This window comes from Balaenoptera acutorostrata, chromosome 12 (assembly GCF_949987535.1).
Source record: "Balaenoptera acutorostrata chromosome 12, mBalAcu1.1, whole genome shotgun sequence".
NCBI lineage: Eukaryota > Metazoa > Chordata > Mammalia > Artiodactyla > Balaenopteridae > Balaenoptera > Balaenoptera acutorostrata.
Window position 1 is genome coordinate 78,528,611 of NC_080075.1, and position 15,053 is coordinate 78,543,663.

At 36.9% G+C, this 15,053-nt stretch overlaps 1 protein-coding gene across 3 annotated transcripts in view; it reads left to right on the top strand.

The window, feature by feature from the left end:
• The first annotated feature begins 4,561 nt into the window (after positions 1-4,561).
• LDAH (lipid droplet associated hydrolase) overlaps positions 4,562-15,053 on the top strand; it is a 94,635-nt gene continuing 84,143 nt past the window's right edge. For all 3 annotated transcript variants that reach the window (XM_007183463.2, XM_007183462.2, XM_007183465.2), the window contains exon 1: positions 4,562-4,632. The gene's annotated coding sequence lies outside the window, so the exon portion shown is untranslated. The remainder of the gene's footprint in view (positions 4,633-15,053) is intronic.

Genomic DNA, 15,053 nt, shown 5'->3' on the forward strand with positions numbered 1-15,053 from the left:
CTACTTTGTTTTTAATTTATAGAGATAGTTGAACTACATTTCCCATATTTTTCTTATCCTTAACATACCGTGCTCTGCCGCTAAAAGCTTCTTTATGGTATGGTTTCATTGAGGGGGACTAATGGATCCTATCAATGGATAACAGTAAAACATTTGGAGCTGCAGTTATATAACATGTGGTGAATGACCTTGAAAGTCTTAAAATAAAAATATTATTCTAGTCTCTTTCATATATGCGCATATATATGTATATATATATACATATATATGTATTATTTTTGATGGCCTTAACATCTAAATGTTGATGTTTGCCAGATATTTTTTAGTTCATTCTTTTTATTAGCCAAGTGCCTCTACGAAGGCAATGTTATCAGTGAACAGTGCTATAGTGAGACACTCCAAGTCTCACAGTTCAGGTGTGCTGCCTTTTAGGACCAGCTATCTCTTGGTCAGGAGGAACAGTATAACTATAATATGGGGGTTAAATGTGGTTTTGTCGATTTTTAGCTACTGATTTTAAATTTATGTTTAAGAGAATCATTATGTGGACTTCTTGACCTAAAATGTTTGAAAAAAGACATTTATGTAGATCTCAGGGTACACCAGAGCCATCTTAAGGAGGCTGCATGGAGCAATGGTATTTTTACAAGCATTTAGAATTATTTACACTTAAAGATTTACAAATGAGAAAATTCACTATTAGAACCAGTGGAAAACCACAATTCAAAATTCACTGATACTCTCTCTAGAATATATATTGAAGATAAATCTTAGTTGTCTTCTACACTTAGAAATAAATCTTTATTTTTTTCTTTTATTTCCTTGCTCTTTTCTTCTTTTTCTTTCTCTTGTTCCTTTTTACATAATATTCAATCTACATATCTTAATTCAAAGGGTGTCTAAACTAAGAGTTTCAACTTTCTGTGTAATGGAATAATAAGGAAGATGGGAACATACTTTATTAATAAGTGCAGGTCCTTCTAACATTCTCATAACATCCACCAGAAATATTCTTTCCTGTTTTTCGAAACAAAACAAAACCACACTCGTAGATACAGAGAATAGATGGGTGGTTGCCAGAGGGGAGGGAGTTTGGGGGTAGGTGAAATGGGTGAAGGGGGTCAAGAGGTACAAACTTCCAATTATCAAATAAATAAGTTGTGGGGATGTAATGTACAGCATGGTGACTATAGTCGATAATATTGTATTGCATATTTGAAAGTTGTTGAGAATAAATCTTAAAAAGTTCTCATCACACACACACACACACACACACACACACACACACACACACACACACAAGAAATATTCTTTCCTATCAGAAAGATCTAAGTGTTACCTACCACTCTGTCTCACTCTCATTGCTATTGTGGGCCCTCAATCACTTCTGCAAAGTGTCCCCAACTACTCTCTTACCTCTGCTAAAGTGTCCCCAACAGCTGTGGCAGTTTCTAGGAGCTGTTTTTAAAGATCCCTGCATAGTTGATCTGGGCCATATCAGAAATGCAAACTTTTTATTTTTTTCCTCTTTCTCTTCAATGATGTTGCACAAAAAATGGCAGGAGGCTGAGACACTACCTCCCCTGCAACTTCTTCCCTGTAAGTGCTACATGTGGTTGACAGTCTCCTTAAATCATCCCCTGTCCACGGGACACTGCACAGCTTCTCTGCTCAACAGAAGGCAGGTTTCCTTGGTACTCTGTCACAGTGGTTCCTGAGCTGCATTGCCTTGGGATCCCAAAATCTCTCAGAGATTTTGTGGGAAATTTCTTCTTTCTGCTTCCTGCCATAATCCTTCTCTTGCTAGGACTCAGACATGAATCCATATGGTTTGGGCAAAGAGGGGACCATTTATCTCAGACCATCATTCTGAACTCTGTCCTCAAACTTCTCTTTTCCTTCTAGACCTATGTAAAGCATTTAGCACAAAACTTGGCACAGTAAATGTTCAGGAAATATTAGCCATTACTCTCATTTGACAAAAGTCTCTCCTTCTAGTAATTTACATTCCTTAGAGTTCCATAATTAGAATAATTATTCTACATAAGCCTAAATTTACCTTTTGAAGCTTTCTTTCCATAAATTATTCCTTGCCATGCAGTCATGAAGTTAAACAGTCAGAAGATACTGCACTGCATCTCTTTGTGGACACTGCTAGATTAATGAAATGTGGAGTCAGCCTCTGAATGCTTTTATAATGAGTCCCCAGATGCCCCTGGAGTAGGTCAGCCTCTGGCCAACAGCCAGTGAGGAACAGTGGCTGGCTAACAATCACGTGACTGAGCTTAGTGCTGGATTTTCCAGCCTCAGTGGAGCTTCGAGATATCTGCAGCCCTGACCAACCAGCTTGGCTGAAACCTCAAAGACTTTGAGCTCCAGGTAGGCTCTCTGGGATTCCTGACCCTCAGAAACTGTGCAAGATAATAAATGTTTTAAGCTGCTATGTTTTGGGGTAATTTGTTAAGCAGCAGTAGGTAATGAATGCACTCCTCACTCTCTTTTACTCTGCCTTTTAGTTCCTCTTCCACTGTCACTATATGTCAATGTATTTAATTTGTTTATTTTGGGTTTTGGTGAGAGCAAGTGTTTTTCTCTCTGGGTTGCCTTTGCGTCCTCTGTGCCTGGAAGAGTGTTTGGAATGTAATAGGTAGTCAATAAACATTGAATGAGTAATGAGAGTCTAAAATTCTTGTAAAAGGTGAAACTGTTTCAATTTCATTTATTGTTTTTAAATCAGTATACAATGGTCTAATTTTATAGCCATGTCTGCTTGTAGTAGACACCTTTGTGGAATGTTTGCCTGCTCACTAAAATCCCCTTAACTGTAGCAGATGGTCCCTGTCTACAAGGTACAATATGACCCCTAGTGCTTGTTACTGATGATTGGACAATTGCTGACAACCAGACCCAAGACAAGGCAATCAGAAAGTCTCCCCTGAGCATTTAGAATTAAAATCAAGAGCGTGAGAAGAAAGATCCTCTCTGTGTGGCTGTCCCTGTGTATCAATTAGGACAGGCTACATTGTTAGAACACCAAAAGTAACAACAGAGGTTTCTTTCTTTCTCCGAAGTATTCATCACAGGATGGTCAATAGGCTTTATGTAGCAGCAGCTACTGAAGGACACAGGCTCTTGGGACAGACATCATTCAAATGTTGCCATCACCTCACCAAAGGAAAAAGTGAAGTTTTGGAGCATCTCACACAAGAAATCAACTGCTCAGCTGGAAGTGACACAGCATTCTCCTCAAAACTCATTGGCCAGAATTACTCACATCCCCTTGGTCCCTCCCTTCCTCCACTCTCCACCCCTGAACTATAAGGGAAGTGCAATCCTAATAAGTGCCTAGAAGGTAGAAAGTAGAAACTATTTGAACAGCAAATAATATGGGGATAATAACACAGACTGGCCAAAGGTCTGGAAAGATAGATTAAAAAAAAAAAAAAAAAAAAAGGAACCTCTTTGGTTAACTTTTCTGGCACAGCCTTATTTAAAGAAGTCAGAGACACAAATCACTTGAGCAATGCACCATAAATGCATATGCAAGAATTGAAAGAACTGCTGCATTTGAACCACACTTATCGGAATTTTGCACACATTGAGCTGTGCATTAGTAACGAGGGACAATACCTTGAACATACCATGTAATGTCACTGCAATGTAATCATTCACTAATTTTGTGCATTTGTGTATGTTTCCAGACTCTATGGTCACACATAAATACTGACCTCACTGGGGTTGCTGTGAGGATTAAAAATGAGTTGATTTATGAGAAGCTCTTAGCACAGTGAGTGGCATCTTCTAAACTCATTGGGTTAACTATTATATTTAGGAAGTAAAGTGAAAGCAGGGAAGGTAACGAAGAGGTACCAGTCAACTTCCAACAACTGGTTGGAAGGTGGTGCCTATCACTGAGATGTTGAATGAAAAAGGATCAAGTCTTCTTTTCTATGTGTGGGGGAGATTACTGATTTGCCAGTCTACTTGTCTGCTTCTACCCCTGGCTATAAAACTACTTTGTTTTCTCTATTGCATTTTTTAACAGATATATGCCACTCACCTATTACGTGCCAGGTGCTGAGGATGCCAACAGTTTGCAAGATGAATATGACCTTTGTCTTCATGGAGTTTGGATGTGGTAAGCTCGAAATACCTCTGGAATAGGCATTTTCAGCATTTTGCTAAAGGGCCGAGTAGCAGAGGCTGGGCATATTAATGCTAATAAACAGGGCAACTGAGAACCAGCTTCCCTGTGAATGTGGGGAAAGGAAGGGAAGAGATGCAACCAGTAACGTAGGAAGGGAAACTTGGGCATGGGGGAGAACTGGAGAAAGGGAAGCTTAAATGTATCAAGGATGACTAAAATAAGAGGCGGATGAAATTCAAATGAAAGGGAAGAGACAGTTCCAGCTTAGCGACAGCTTCCCAGCGGTCTCGCTGGATCTGGGCCACAGGGCCCAACCCAGGGTCAAGAATCTCCCAAGCCCCGCCACACCACGTGTCCTAAAGGTACCAGTTCCCGGGAGCGGCGCGCGGCGCGGTGCTGTGACGTCAGAGAGAGGCGGGACTTCCGGTCCGGTGACGCCTAACCAGGACGGCCACGGTAGAGCCAGCTGCCTTCTAGGCTGACAGGTGAGGACCTGCCTCCCACGCTCGGGGTGACTTTGTAGGAGAAAGGACGGCCGGGCAGGCACGCGGGAGCTGGAACCCTTCCTCTCTATGGCTCCTCGCAGAGCCCGTGCTGTCCTTAGCCAGACGGCTGCGACCGCTCGGGGGTTCGGGGCCACTTTGGCCGGGAGCCCCTTTGGTTGCTTGCCCAGCGGGAACGTACCATTTGTACTGCTAACTGTAGCCCGCCTGTGGAGAGTCTTATGGCGGCCCCTCTGGGGGGTAAGGTCCAGGACGTTGGGGGACTGGCAGGGAAGAAGTGACTAGAAGTGACTAGAGTCTGGGCCGGGGACTCCAAAGGTCTGAGTTCTTGTATCAACCAAGCCTGTAGCCCTGGGCAAGTCACTCTCTTCCCTCCCTGGGTCTCAGTTTCCAACCTTGTCCATTAACGGGCTCTTTTGGTTTGGAATCAAGTTTCTCATCAGGATCAACTTCCTCCCCCACGCCTCTCCCAAATTTGTTACACCAGGTATCCTTGAGAACTGACTCTTGCACCAATCTCTGAACTTGACACTCCCCTAACCAGTTGTTTGAGGTTCACTATAGCTGCGGTAATATTCCTCCGTGGCGCCAAGGTCAAAACGGCGCTTGCTCCCTTGAATTTGGAGTGCAGCATTTTGGGGAAACAATTGCGGCTTTTGTTGCCTCTACCGAGTGCCATGCATCATGGTATTTTTCAGAAATAGTCTGTCTCATTTTTTCTCATGTATAAAATGGGGTACAGTAGTAGCCACTTGATAAGATTATTTTATTAACTGAGATAATTCATACAACACTTGGAACAGTGCTTTACATGTAATAAGCACTCAGTAAACATCAACTCTTAAAGAATGACCCATACACTGACTCTCACAGCTCTCTTGAAGTTCTTTGCAGCAGACACCTAGTGCTCACGCTGCTTTTCATCCACACATAGGCCTTACTGTAAACTGTCACCCTTGGGTTTTTTTATTTTTCTACACGAGACAGGTTGCATAATTCCTTTAAGATCCATCCAAGTTGTTGAGTGTGTCAATAGTTTATTCCTTTTTATCACTGAGTAGTATTCTATGGTATGGTTGTACCACAGTTGGTTTTACCATTCACTTGTTGAAGAACATTTGTGTAGTATCCAGTTATAGGCTGTTACAAATAGAACTGCTGTGAATCTTTGCTTGAAGGTTTTTCTGTGAATATGTTTTCATTTCTCTAGGAAAAATGCCCAATAGTATAATTGTTGTGTCATAGGGTGTGCATTTAGTTAATTCATGTGATCATATGTTTTTTCTTTAGCATCTTGATATGGTGGACTACACTGATTGATTTTTGAATGTTGAATATACATGGAATAGATCCCACATAATTCTTCTTATACATTGCTAGATTCTATTTGTTAATATTTTAAGGTATAGATATGAGAGGTATTGGTGTGTAGTTTTGTTTTGGGTTTTTTTTTTTTTTTGGTTTGTTTGTTTCTTTGTGTTTTTTTTTTTTTTTTTTTTGGCCACACCGCATGGCTTGTGGGATCTTAGTTCCCCGACCAGGGACCAGGGATTGAACCAGGCACAGGCAGTGAAAGTGACGAGTCCTAACCACTGGACCGCCAGGAAATTCCCATGTAGTTTTCTTTTTTTGTACTGTCTTTGTCCAGTTTTGGTATCAGGGCAATAGTATTCTGTAGGGTCTTTAGTGATAACCCCTGTTTCATTCCTGATGTTAGTAATTTGCATCTTCTCTCTTTTTCAGTGGTGGTTTATTGATTTTATTGATCTTTTTCAAAGAACTAGCACTTTATTTAATTTTTCTGTTTTCAATTTTATTGATTTTTGCTCCATCATTTTCTTCTGCTTGCTTTAGGTTTATTCTACTATTCTTTTTTCTAGTTTCTTGATTATTAATTTGAGACCTTTTCTTGTTTCTAATGCTAGTATATAGTGCTATAAATTTCCCTCTCAGCATTGCTTTTGTTGCATCTCACAAATTTTGGTGTATTGTCTTTTCATTTTCATTGAGTTCTATGTATTCTTAAAATTTCCTTTGCAACTTCCTGTTTGACCCATGGATTATTTAGAAGTGTGCTCTTTGGTTTCCAAGTATTTGGAGATTTACCTGTTGTCTTTTCTGTTACTGATTTCTAGTTTTATTCCATAATGGTCAGAAACATAAGCTGTATGATTTTAGTTCTTTTAAATTTACGTTTGTTTTCTGGCTCATGATGAGGTGTATCTTGGTGAATGTTCAATGGGCACTTGAAAAGAATGTGTATTCTGCTGTTGTTGGATGTCAATTGCATGTCAATTATATCCTGTTGGTTGATGGTATTGTTAGGTTCTTCCATACATTATTGATTGTCTGTCTAGTAGTTGTTTTTATTGCTAAAAGTTTCCAACTATAATTGTGGAATTTTCTCTTTCTCCGTTTAGCTGTATTGGTATTTGCTTTATGTATTTTGAATGTTTGTTGTTCAGTGCATGTATATTTAGGATGTCTTCTTGGTGGATTAATCTGAAATGTCTCTCCTTGTTCAGTAATTTTCTTTACTTTAAAGTCTACTTTATCTGATAGTTGCAAAGCCATTGTTGCTTTTTTAAAAAAATGATATTAGCATGATATATCTTTTCCCATTCTTTTATTTGCAACCTACCAATGTCATTATGTTTGAAGTGAGTTTCTTGTAAGCAACATATAGTTAGGTCATGTTTCTTTTTAAATCCATTCTACCAATCTCTGCCTTTTAACCAGTATAATTAGACCATTTGTATTTAAAATAATCATTGATATGTTAGGGCTTAATTCAGCCATTTTATTATCTATTGTTGTTGTTGGTTTCCTCTGTCATCATTTTTCTGTTTCTCTTTTCTTGCCTCCTTGTAGGTTACTTAAATGCTTTTTAGAATTTTATTTGACTTGTTTACATTCTTGAGTATATCTCTTAGTATACTTTTTTTTTTAATGGTTGCCCTAGGTATGACAGTATATATACATAACATCACACAGCCTACTTTTGTATTGACATTTTACTACCTTAAGTGAAGTGTAGAAACCTCACTTACATTTACATCCTTTTACCCTTTCCATTTTTTAAATATAATTATCAGATTTCCTCTACATACACTGAATACCACATTAAACTTTTGCTTCAACCATGAAATATTATTGAAGAAGCTAATGACAAGAAACATAATCCATTATATTTACCACTGCTTTTACCTATTCCATTGTTCTTTTTTATCTGAAGTTAAACCTTATTCACTTATTCCTTTCTGTTTGGAGAACTTCCTTTAAGAGACCTTACTTAAGAGGTAGCTATGTTAGTGACAAATTCCTTTAGTTTTTCTTCATTTGAGAATATCTTTATTTCTCCTTCATTCTTGAAGGATAGTAAGGATAGTTTTTTCTGATAAGGAATTTGGGGTTGAGAGTTACTTTCCTTCAGCACTTGAAAAACGTTTGCCACTTCTTCCTAGCCTCCTTGGTTTCTGATGAGAAATCTGCTGACATTCAAATTATTGTTCGCCTGTAGGTAATATGTCATTTCTCTCTGGCTGCTTTTTAGATTTTTTTCTTTGTTTTTAGTTTTCTGAAGTTTGACTATGATGTGCTTTGTATTGTATTTCTTTGGTTTTATCCTATTTGGGGTTAACTCAGCTTCTTGAATCTGTAGGTTTTATGTGTTTTGCCAAATTAAAGAGGTTTTTATCCATTATTATTATTATTTTTTTTTTAATTTTATAGCTACTTGATTTATTTATTTATTTATTTTTGGCTGTGTTGGGTCTTCGGTTCGTGCGAGGGCTTTCTCTGGTTACGGCAAGTGGGGGCCACTCTTCATCGCGGTGCGGGGACCGCTCTTCATCGCGGTGCGCGGGCCTTTCACTATCGCGGCCCCTCCCGTTGCGGGGCACAGGCTCCAGACGCGCAGGCTCAGTAGTTGTGGCTCACGGGCCCAGCTGCTCCGTGGCATGTGGGATCTTCCCAGACCAGGGCTCGAACCCGTGTCCCCTGCATTAGCAGGCAGATTCTCAACCACTGCGCCACCAGGGAAGCCCTCCATTATTTTTTATAACATTTTTCAGCCCTATACTCTTTCTTCTATATCCCTGGGACTCTGGTTATACAAACGTTGGGCCATTTGTTATTTTCCTGCCAGTCCCTGAGATCCTGCTCATTTTTTTTAAAGTCTGTTTTCGTCTTGTTTAGATTTAGTAAATTCTATTGATGTGTCTTCAAGTTCACTGATCCTGTTCTGTCAATTTAACTCTACTAGTGAACCCATCCACCAAGTTTTTAAAAATGTATTATACTTTTCAATTCTATAATTACATTTGGTTCTTACTTTTGTAAAGTATTTTATCGTTTAAGGAGAATTACTTTGAATATCCGTGTAATTTCTGATCAAAATTAATGATAGCTGTGGATTATTTGTGCATATAAACTAATCATCTTACTCAAGATTTTAATCTTCTCAGCAGAATTATTGCTGTAATTAGCAGAAGAAAAGTGAACAGATGTAATTTTTCTCTCCTTGTTTCAGGCAATTTCATATTAGAAACCTAATAAAAGGGAAATGGGGAAGGAAATGAAGAAGGAAATCTAGGCCTTGGTAAATGGCAAACTGTAGTATCCCACTAGCAGGTGGAGTGGGAATTTTGGAATTCTAGAAAAAAGAAACCAAGAAGCAAAAATGAAATGAAAAATTTACATTTGCTTACTAAAACTTTTAAAGGAGTTTTGTGATATAGTTCCAGATTCAGAAAGCCCCCTCCTTTCCCCCTTTTTCCCTTGAATAACACTGACGATTTTAAGTACAACAGGTAACTTTCACTGGCCATACTTGAGATTTAGGTAATGTTGATTCTTGGTTTTATTGGTTCGATTTCTACCCTTACCAAATAATTAAAAATTAATCATGGACCCAGTTGCCAGATTCATTGACATTATAGCACTGTGATTAAAAACGTATTTCCCAGTAAGTATGAAAATTTAATATATGAAAAAGTGGGGAAAAGATGATTTTTTAAATTAAATAGGATTAGCACAAGTAGCTCTCTACTGTAAGAAAAACAAAGTTGAATTCTTATATAGATGGCTTAAAAGTTAAAATGTAAAAACTAGAATAATAAAAATTAAAATAAATGTCTAGGAAGCTATATGTTAAATATAGGAGTCCAGAAAAGGGTTAATATCAGCAATATACAAAGTTGTCTCACAAACCAATAAGAAAATGATAAATAACCCACTTGGAAGTCAGGCAAAGGATATAAATAGACAGTTCACAGAAAAGAAAGTCCAGAAGGCCAGCAAACATGAAAAGATGTTCAAATATACTAGTAGTCAGAGAAATACAAATTAAAGAGTGAGATATTTTATACCCAAAGACTACAAGAATTAAAAGTAATGGTACTGCTTATTGATGATAGGATTGTAGTGTTTCCATTCCCCTCATCTTTAGCATCAGAATCCAAGTCATCTTTGTCACTTTCCCTTCCCTGGATTCCCTTACAGAATTATTACCAAGACTTTAGTCTCTCATTCACTCCTTTCCCACTCTTGCCCTTATTTCTTGCTTAGGTTATTTTGACTGCTTCCAAACTCTAGTGAAATCTTGTGTTTTTTCTGTCTTTCACAATCTTCTTAATAATATAATTTGAAAGGGTCTGCAGAACTAAAATCTTTGTTTAACCTATTTTGACAGATTGTGTTTTCCAAAGTTGGCTACAACAGTAACTCCCATACCACATACTATTCATATGATATGATACTTCCCTTATTTAGAGAGGTCCATTTTGCTCCCCTTGCATATGGGTGAGCTTGTGGCTAACATGGAAGTAATGCTGTGTGACTTCTGAGACTAGGTCTTAAAAGGTGATGCAGTTTCAGTCTGGTACTCTTGAGACAATTGCTCTTGGAACCCAGTTCTCATGCTCTGAACAAGCCCAAAATAGTCCATGTGGAGAGACCATACAGAGTGGACATGTATAGATATTCCTGGCCAGCAACCTATCTGAAAGCAGCATCAGTCATCAGACATGTGAATAAAGATACTTCCAGAGGACTCTCACTTCCAGAGGACTCTCACTTCCAGAAGACTCTTGCCCCCAGTGAACATATCACACCCCCCAGTGACCACAGGAGAAGCAAATAATAATATTAATAATAATAAAGATAAATAAAAGAAATAATAAAATAAAGAACCATAGCACAGCCCTTGTTGAGGGCAGTGGGAGAGGAGGGGCTGCTCCGAGTGTGGTCCTTGCCTGGATTTTGACACAGCAACTTTCTGTAGTGAGCACTTTGTATGAATTGTGGACTTCCTTTTCTCAAGGTGTGGGTATTTATTCTGTCATCTGTCTAGAGCACACATTGAAATCCAACTTCTAATAAACATAATGGTGCATTCCCTGCCCCCTGCCCCCCGCCCACAGTAAAAAGTCTCCTCAGCTAAGGCCCCAGATATTACAGATTAGAGATAGGCTATTCTTGCTATGCCCTTTCTTAATTCCTGACCCACGGAATCCATGAGTATAATAAAATGGTTGTTTTAAGCCACCAAGTTTTGGAATAATGCAACAGGCATAACTAGAACACCCATATAATGTATATAATATTGGTGTTTGTGACTAATGACAGCTATCTTTCTTCCTATCCAATCTATATATATTTATTTCTCTTCTGTGTCTTATTACATTGGCAGAGACCTCAAGTACACTGTAGAATAGAAGTGTTGATAGCAGACTTTCTTGTCTTGATGTCAAACTCAGAGGTGCTTTTAGTATTTCACCCTTAGTAAAATATCTGCTGTAGGTTTTGTTGTTGTTGTTGTTTTTGCTGTAGGTTTTTTATAGATTCTTAGATTCTGTAAAAGATAATCCCTCTATTTCTTCTTTTTTAAGAGTTTTTCATGACTATTGTATTTTATCAAGTGTATTTTCTATATTGGTTGAGATGATTATATATCTTTCTCCTTTATTCTACTAATGTGTTACACTGATTACATTTTGAATGTTTAAACAACCTTGCATTTCTGATTTATACACAATTTGGTTGTCGTGTATAACCCTTTATGTATCACTGAATTTGGTCTACTAATATTTTGAATAGAGTTTTTGCATCTGTGTTTCTGAGAGAGGTTGTCCCATATGTTTCCTTTCTTATAATGCCCTTGTTAGGTATTATACCAAAGTTTACTGGCCTCATAAGATGAGTTGATAAATGGGCCCTCTTTTTCTGTTCCCTGGCCAACTCTGTAAGATTGGTATTATTTCTTCCTTAAGTGTTGACTCTCATCTGGACTAGGAGTTATGAATTCAATGTCTGCTGGTTATAGGACTGTAAAGATGTTTCTAGCCTTTTTGTGTTTGTTTCAGAATTTGCCCACATCAAATTTATTGGCATAAAGCTCCTCATAATATTCTTTTATTATCTTTTTAATGTCCATGAAATTTGGAGTGATCTCTTCACTTCTGATATTGGTTATTTGTGCCCTTTTTCTTGATGTGTCTTCTCAGGGGTTTGTTTATTTATTTATAGGTCTTTTCAAAGAGCAAACTTTTGGCTTTGTTAATCTTTTAAAATGTAAACTTCCTTTTCCTATCACATTAATTTCTATTTTTTGTTATTTTACTTTTTCTATTTTATTTATTTGGATTCATTTAGTTTTTCTAACTCCTTAAGATAGATAGTTAGATCATTGATTTCCAGCCTTTTTTTCCTACTATTTTAGAAAATATTTTAGAAAGTATTTTAAGACTTTAAATTTTCTTACATTCATGCCTTTGTCTGTATCCTATACATTTTGATATATCATATTTTCATTATTTGTTTCATTATTATTCTAAATTGCATTGTGATTTCTTCTTTCCCTCATCAGTTATTTAGAAGTATATTGCTTAATTTCCAAAAATTGGCGGATTTTCTTATTATTTTTGTTATTTAGTTTTGGCTTAATTCCACTGTGGTTAGAGAACATCCTCTATATTATTTCAGTTCTTTGAAATTTGTTAAGTCTTGCTGTATGGCCAAGTATATGGTCAGTTTTGGTAAATGTTCCATGTACACTTGAAAAGGATATGCATTTTGCACTTATTTGGTATAGAGTTCTGTATATGTCAGTTATGTTGATTATGTTAACATAAATATTAATTATGTCAATCAAAATTTATATATTTTTGTTGATTTTTTTTTCTGTGCTCATTCTATCATTCTAAGAGGTGTGTTAGAATCTTTCACTATGATTGTGGATTTGTCTACTTCTCTTTTTACTTCTGTCCCCATACAATGTTGTTACAATATTATTGACCATATTTCTTATGCTGCATATTACATCCCTGTGACTTATTTATTATATAACTGGAGGTTTGTACCTCTTAATCCCCTTCACCTATTTCACCCACCTTCCTACCCACTTCAGGATCAAACTTAATTTTAATGTACATTTTAAACTAAAAAAGCCTCTCTAATTTAAAACAATTCCTAGACTCACTTCTATTATATACCAAACATTTAATATACTACAGAGATAACCAGCATGTCAAAGTTTGCTACCAGGCTAATTAAAAAAAAAAAAAGAACTTGGAATAAAGCTTCCGCTGCCAATTTTGTATGTATTTGTACTTCTTATATTGTGTTTTGATAACAATTACAAATTTTGTATCTCTTCCCTGGGCCTTTAAAAATTTAATCCTCACTTGTCTAGTCACTAAATACTTTACAAGTAGGTTTAGTACTATGCCCAGGAATACCACTAATTAATTGCCAGTCAAAGTGCAGATACATGCAGAGTGTATGCTCTGCTTTGTGTAACTATGGGACAATAACACAGGTCACAACTTATATTTGATAATAATATATATAAAATTTTTGTCATTTGAAGAAGTTTCAGCAGCTCCTTATCTGCCTTATATACATGATAAATAATACAAGTTATTTTTAGATTTTGTTTGTGCTTTAACTTTGAAAGAAAAGTATCTTACTGTCTCTTTTTCAAATGTAATGTAGTTTCATTGAAGACTACCTGGACATTGCAACGAGTTTTTTAAAAAACTTTTTTATCATGTGCAGTTCTTACATGATGGATAAAGTAGAATTCTGAGTAGCCAAAATAAAATGCAGACATTACTTGGATGGTGAGGGACTCATTTATAGTGATCAAATGCTGCTTTTCAGTTTTGTGTATTGTCTAGGTTTGTATAAGATTTAATTGGAAAAAAATTCTTTTACTAAATAAAGTTAGAAACCCATTAATATAAGCAGATGAACACCTATGCTTAGCTGAGTAAGGATTGCCTAAGTTGTACAGATTATATCTACACTGTACATATGGTTTTTATCCAGGCTAAGTCTTGCTGTTTATCAAAACTGATCATTAAAATTGCTTGTGGGTGGCGGCTGAAGGTGGGGCCATCAGCCTTTAATAATATATATTAGAACACATTGTCCTGTCTTAACCTGCCCGTTGTTGGCAGCATTGAATTACCTTGGGTTCTTAGGTAAGGAAGAAAGTAAAGTTTTTCTTTACTTTTTTTATTTGGCTGTGTGAGATTCAGAAACATAAGAGTGCAGTAAAATAAAAAGATGCTTTACAAATACATACATTAACTCAGTGTTTCTCAGTTGTATTTTACTTGAAGTGTTTTAGAGTTGTTACTTTTTTGTTTTCTGATTTTCATAGACTGTTTAAGTTTCATATCTACTTGCATTCTCATTAACTTTGTGGCTAATCAAACTCCTAAGATGTCATTTACTTTGAAGTTAAGTATTTATGAGTTGATTACAGTTAATAACTTTGGATTCTCTTGTGGTGCAAATCTTAAATTTAGCCAGTGTTCTCTCTGTCAGTGCTCTAATTTAATACTGTGTATAACAGTTAAATCTAATATTGTTCCTAACACTTTACAAATGTCATAAGACCTTTATAAATATACTGTATTTTGTGATAGTTTCAAAGATTGGGCTACAGTGACATTTATAAGTGAACTAAAAATCAATCCACAAGAAAAGGTGAGATGATACTTTTATTTATTTAGTCAGTCAGTATATTTTTAATATAATTTTGAAAGGAGACCCCACTTTTTAAGTGAAAATTTTTCATTCCAGGTATTTTTCCAACCTTGGCACTATTGACCTTTTGGGCTAGTGATTCTTGGTTGTGGGCGCCGTCCTGTGCAGTGTAGGATGCTTAGCAGTATCCCTGGCCTCTACTCACTAGATGCTGGCAGTAACACCTCCCCTGATGCCAAGTTGTGACATTGAAAACTATTTTTATTTATTGCCATATGTCCTCTGGGAGCAAAATTGTCTCTGGTTGGAAGTCACTGCTCTAGAGAGACCTCACAGCCTGAGCACGGGGGTGAGGGGACAAGTGCTCCAGAAGTCTTCTGAGAGGGTACATTGAAACCAGGGGAGAA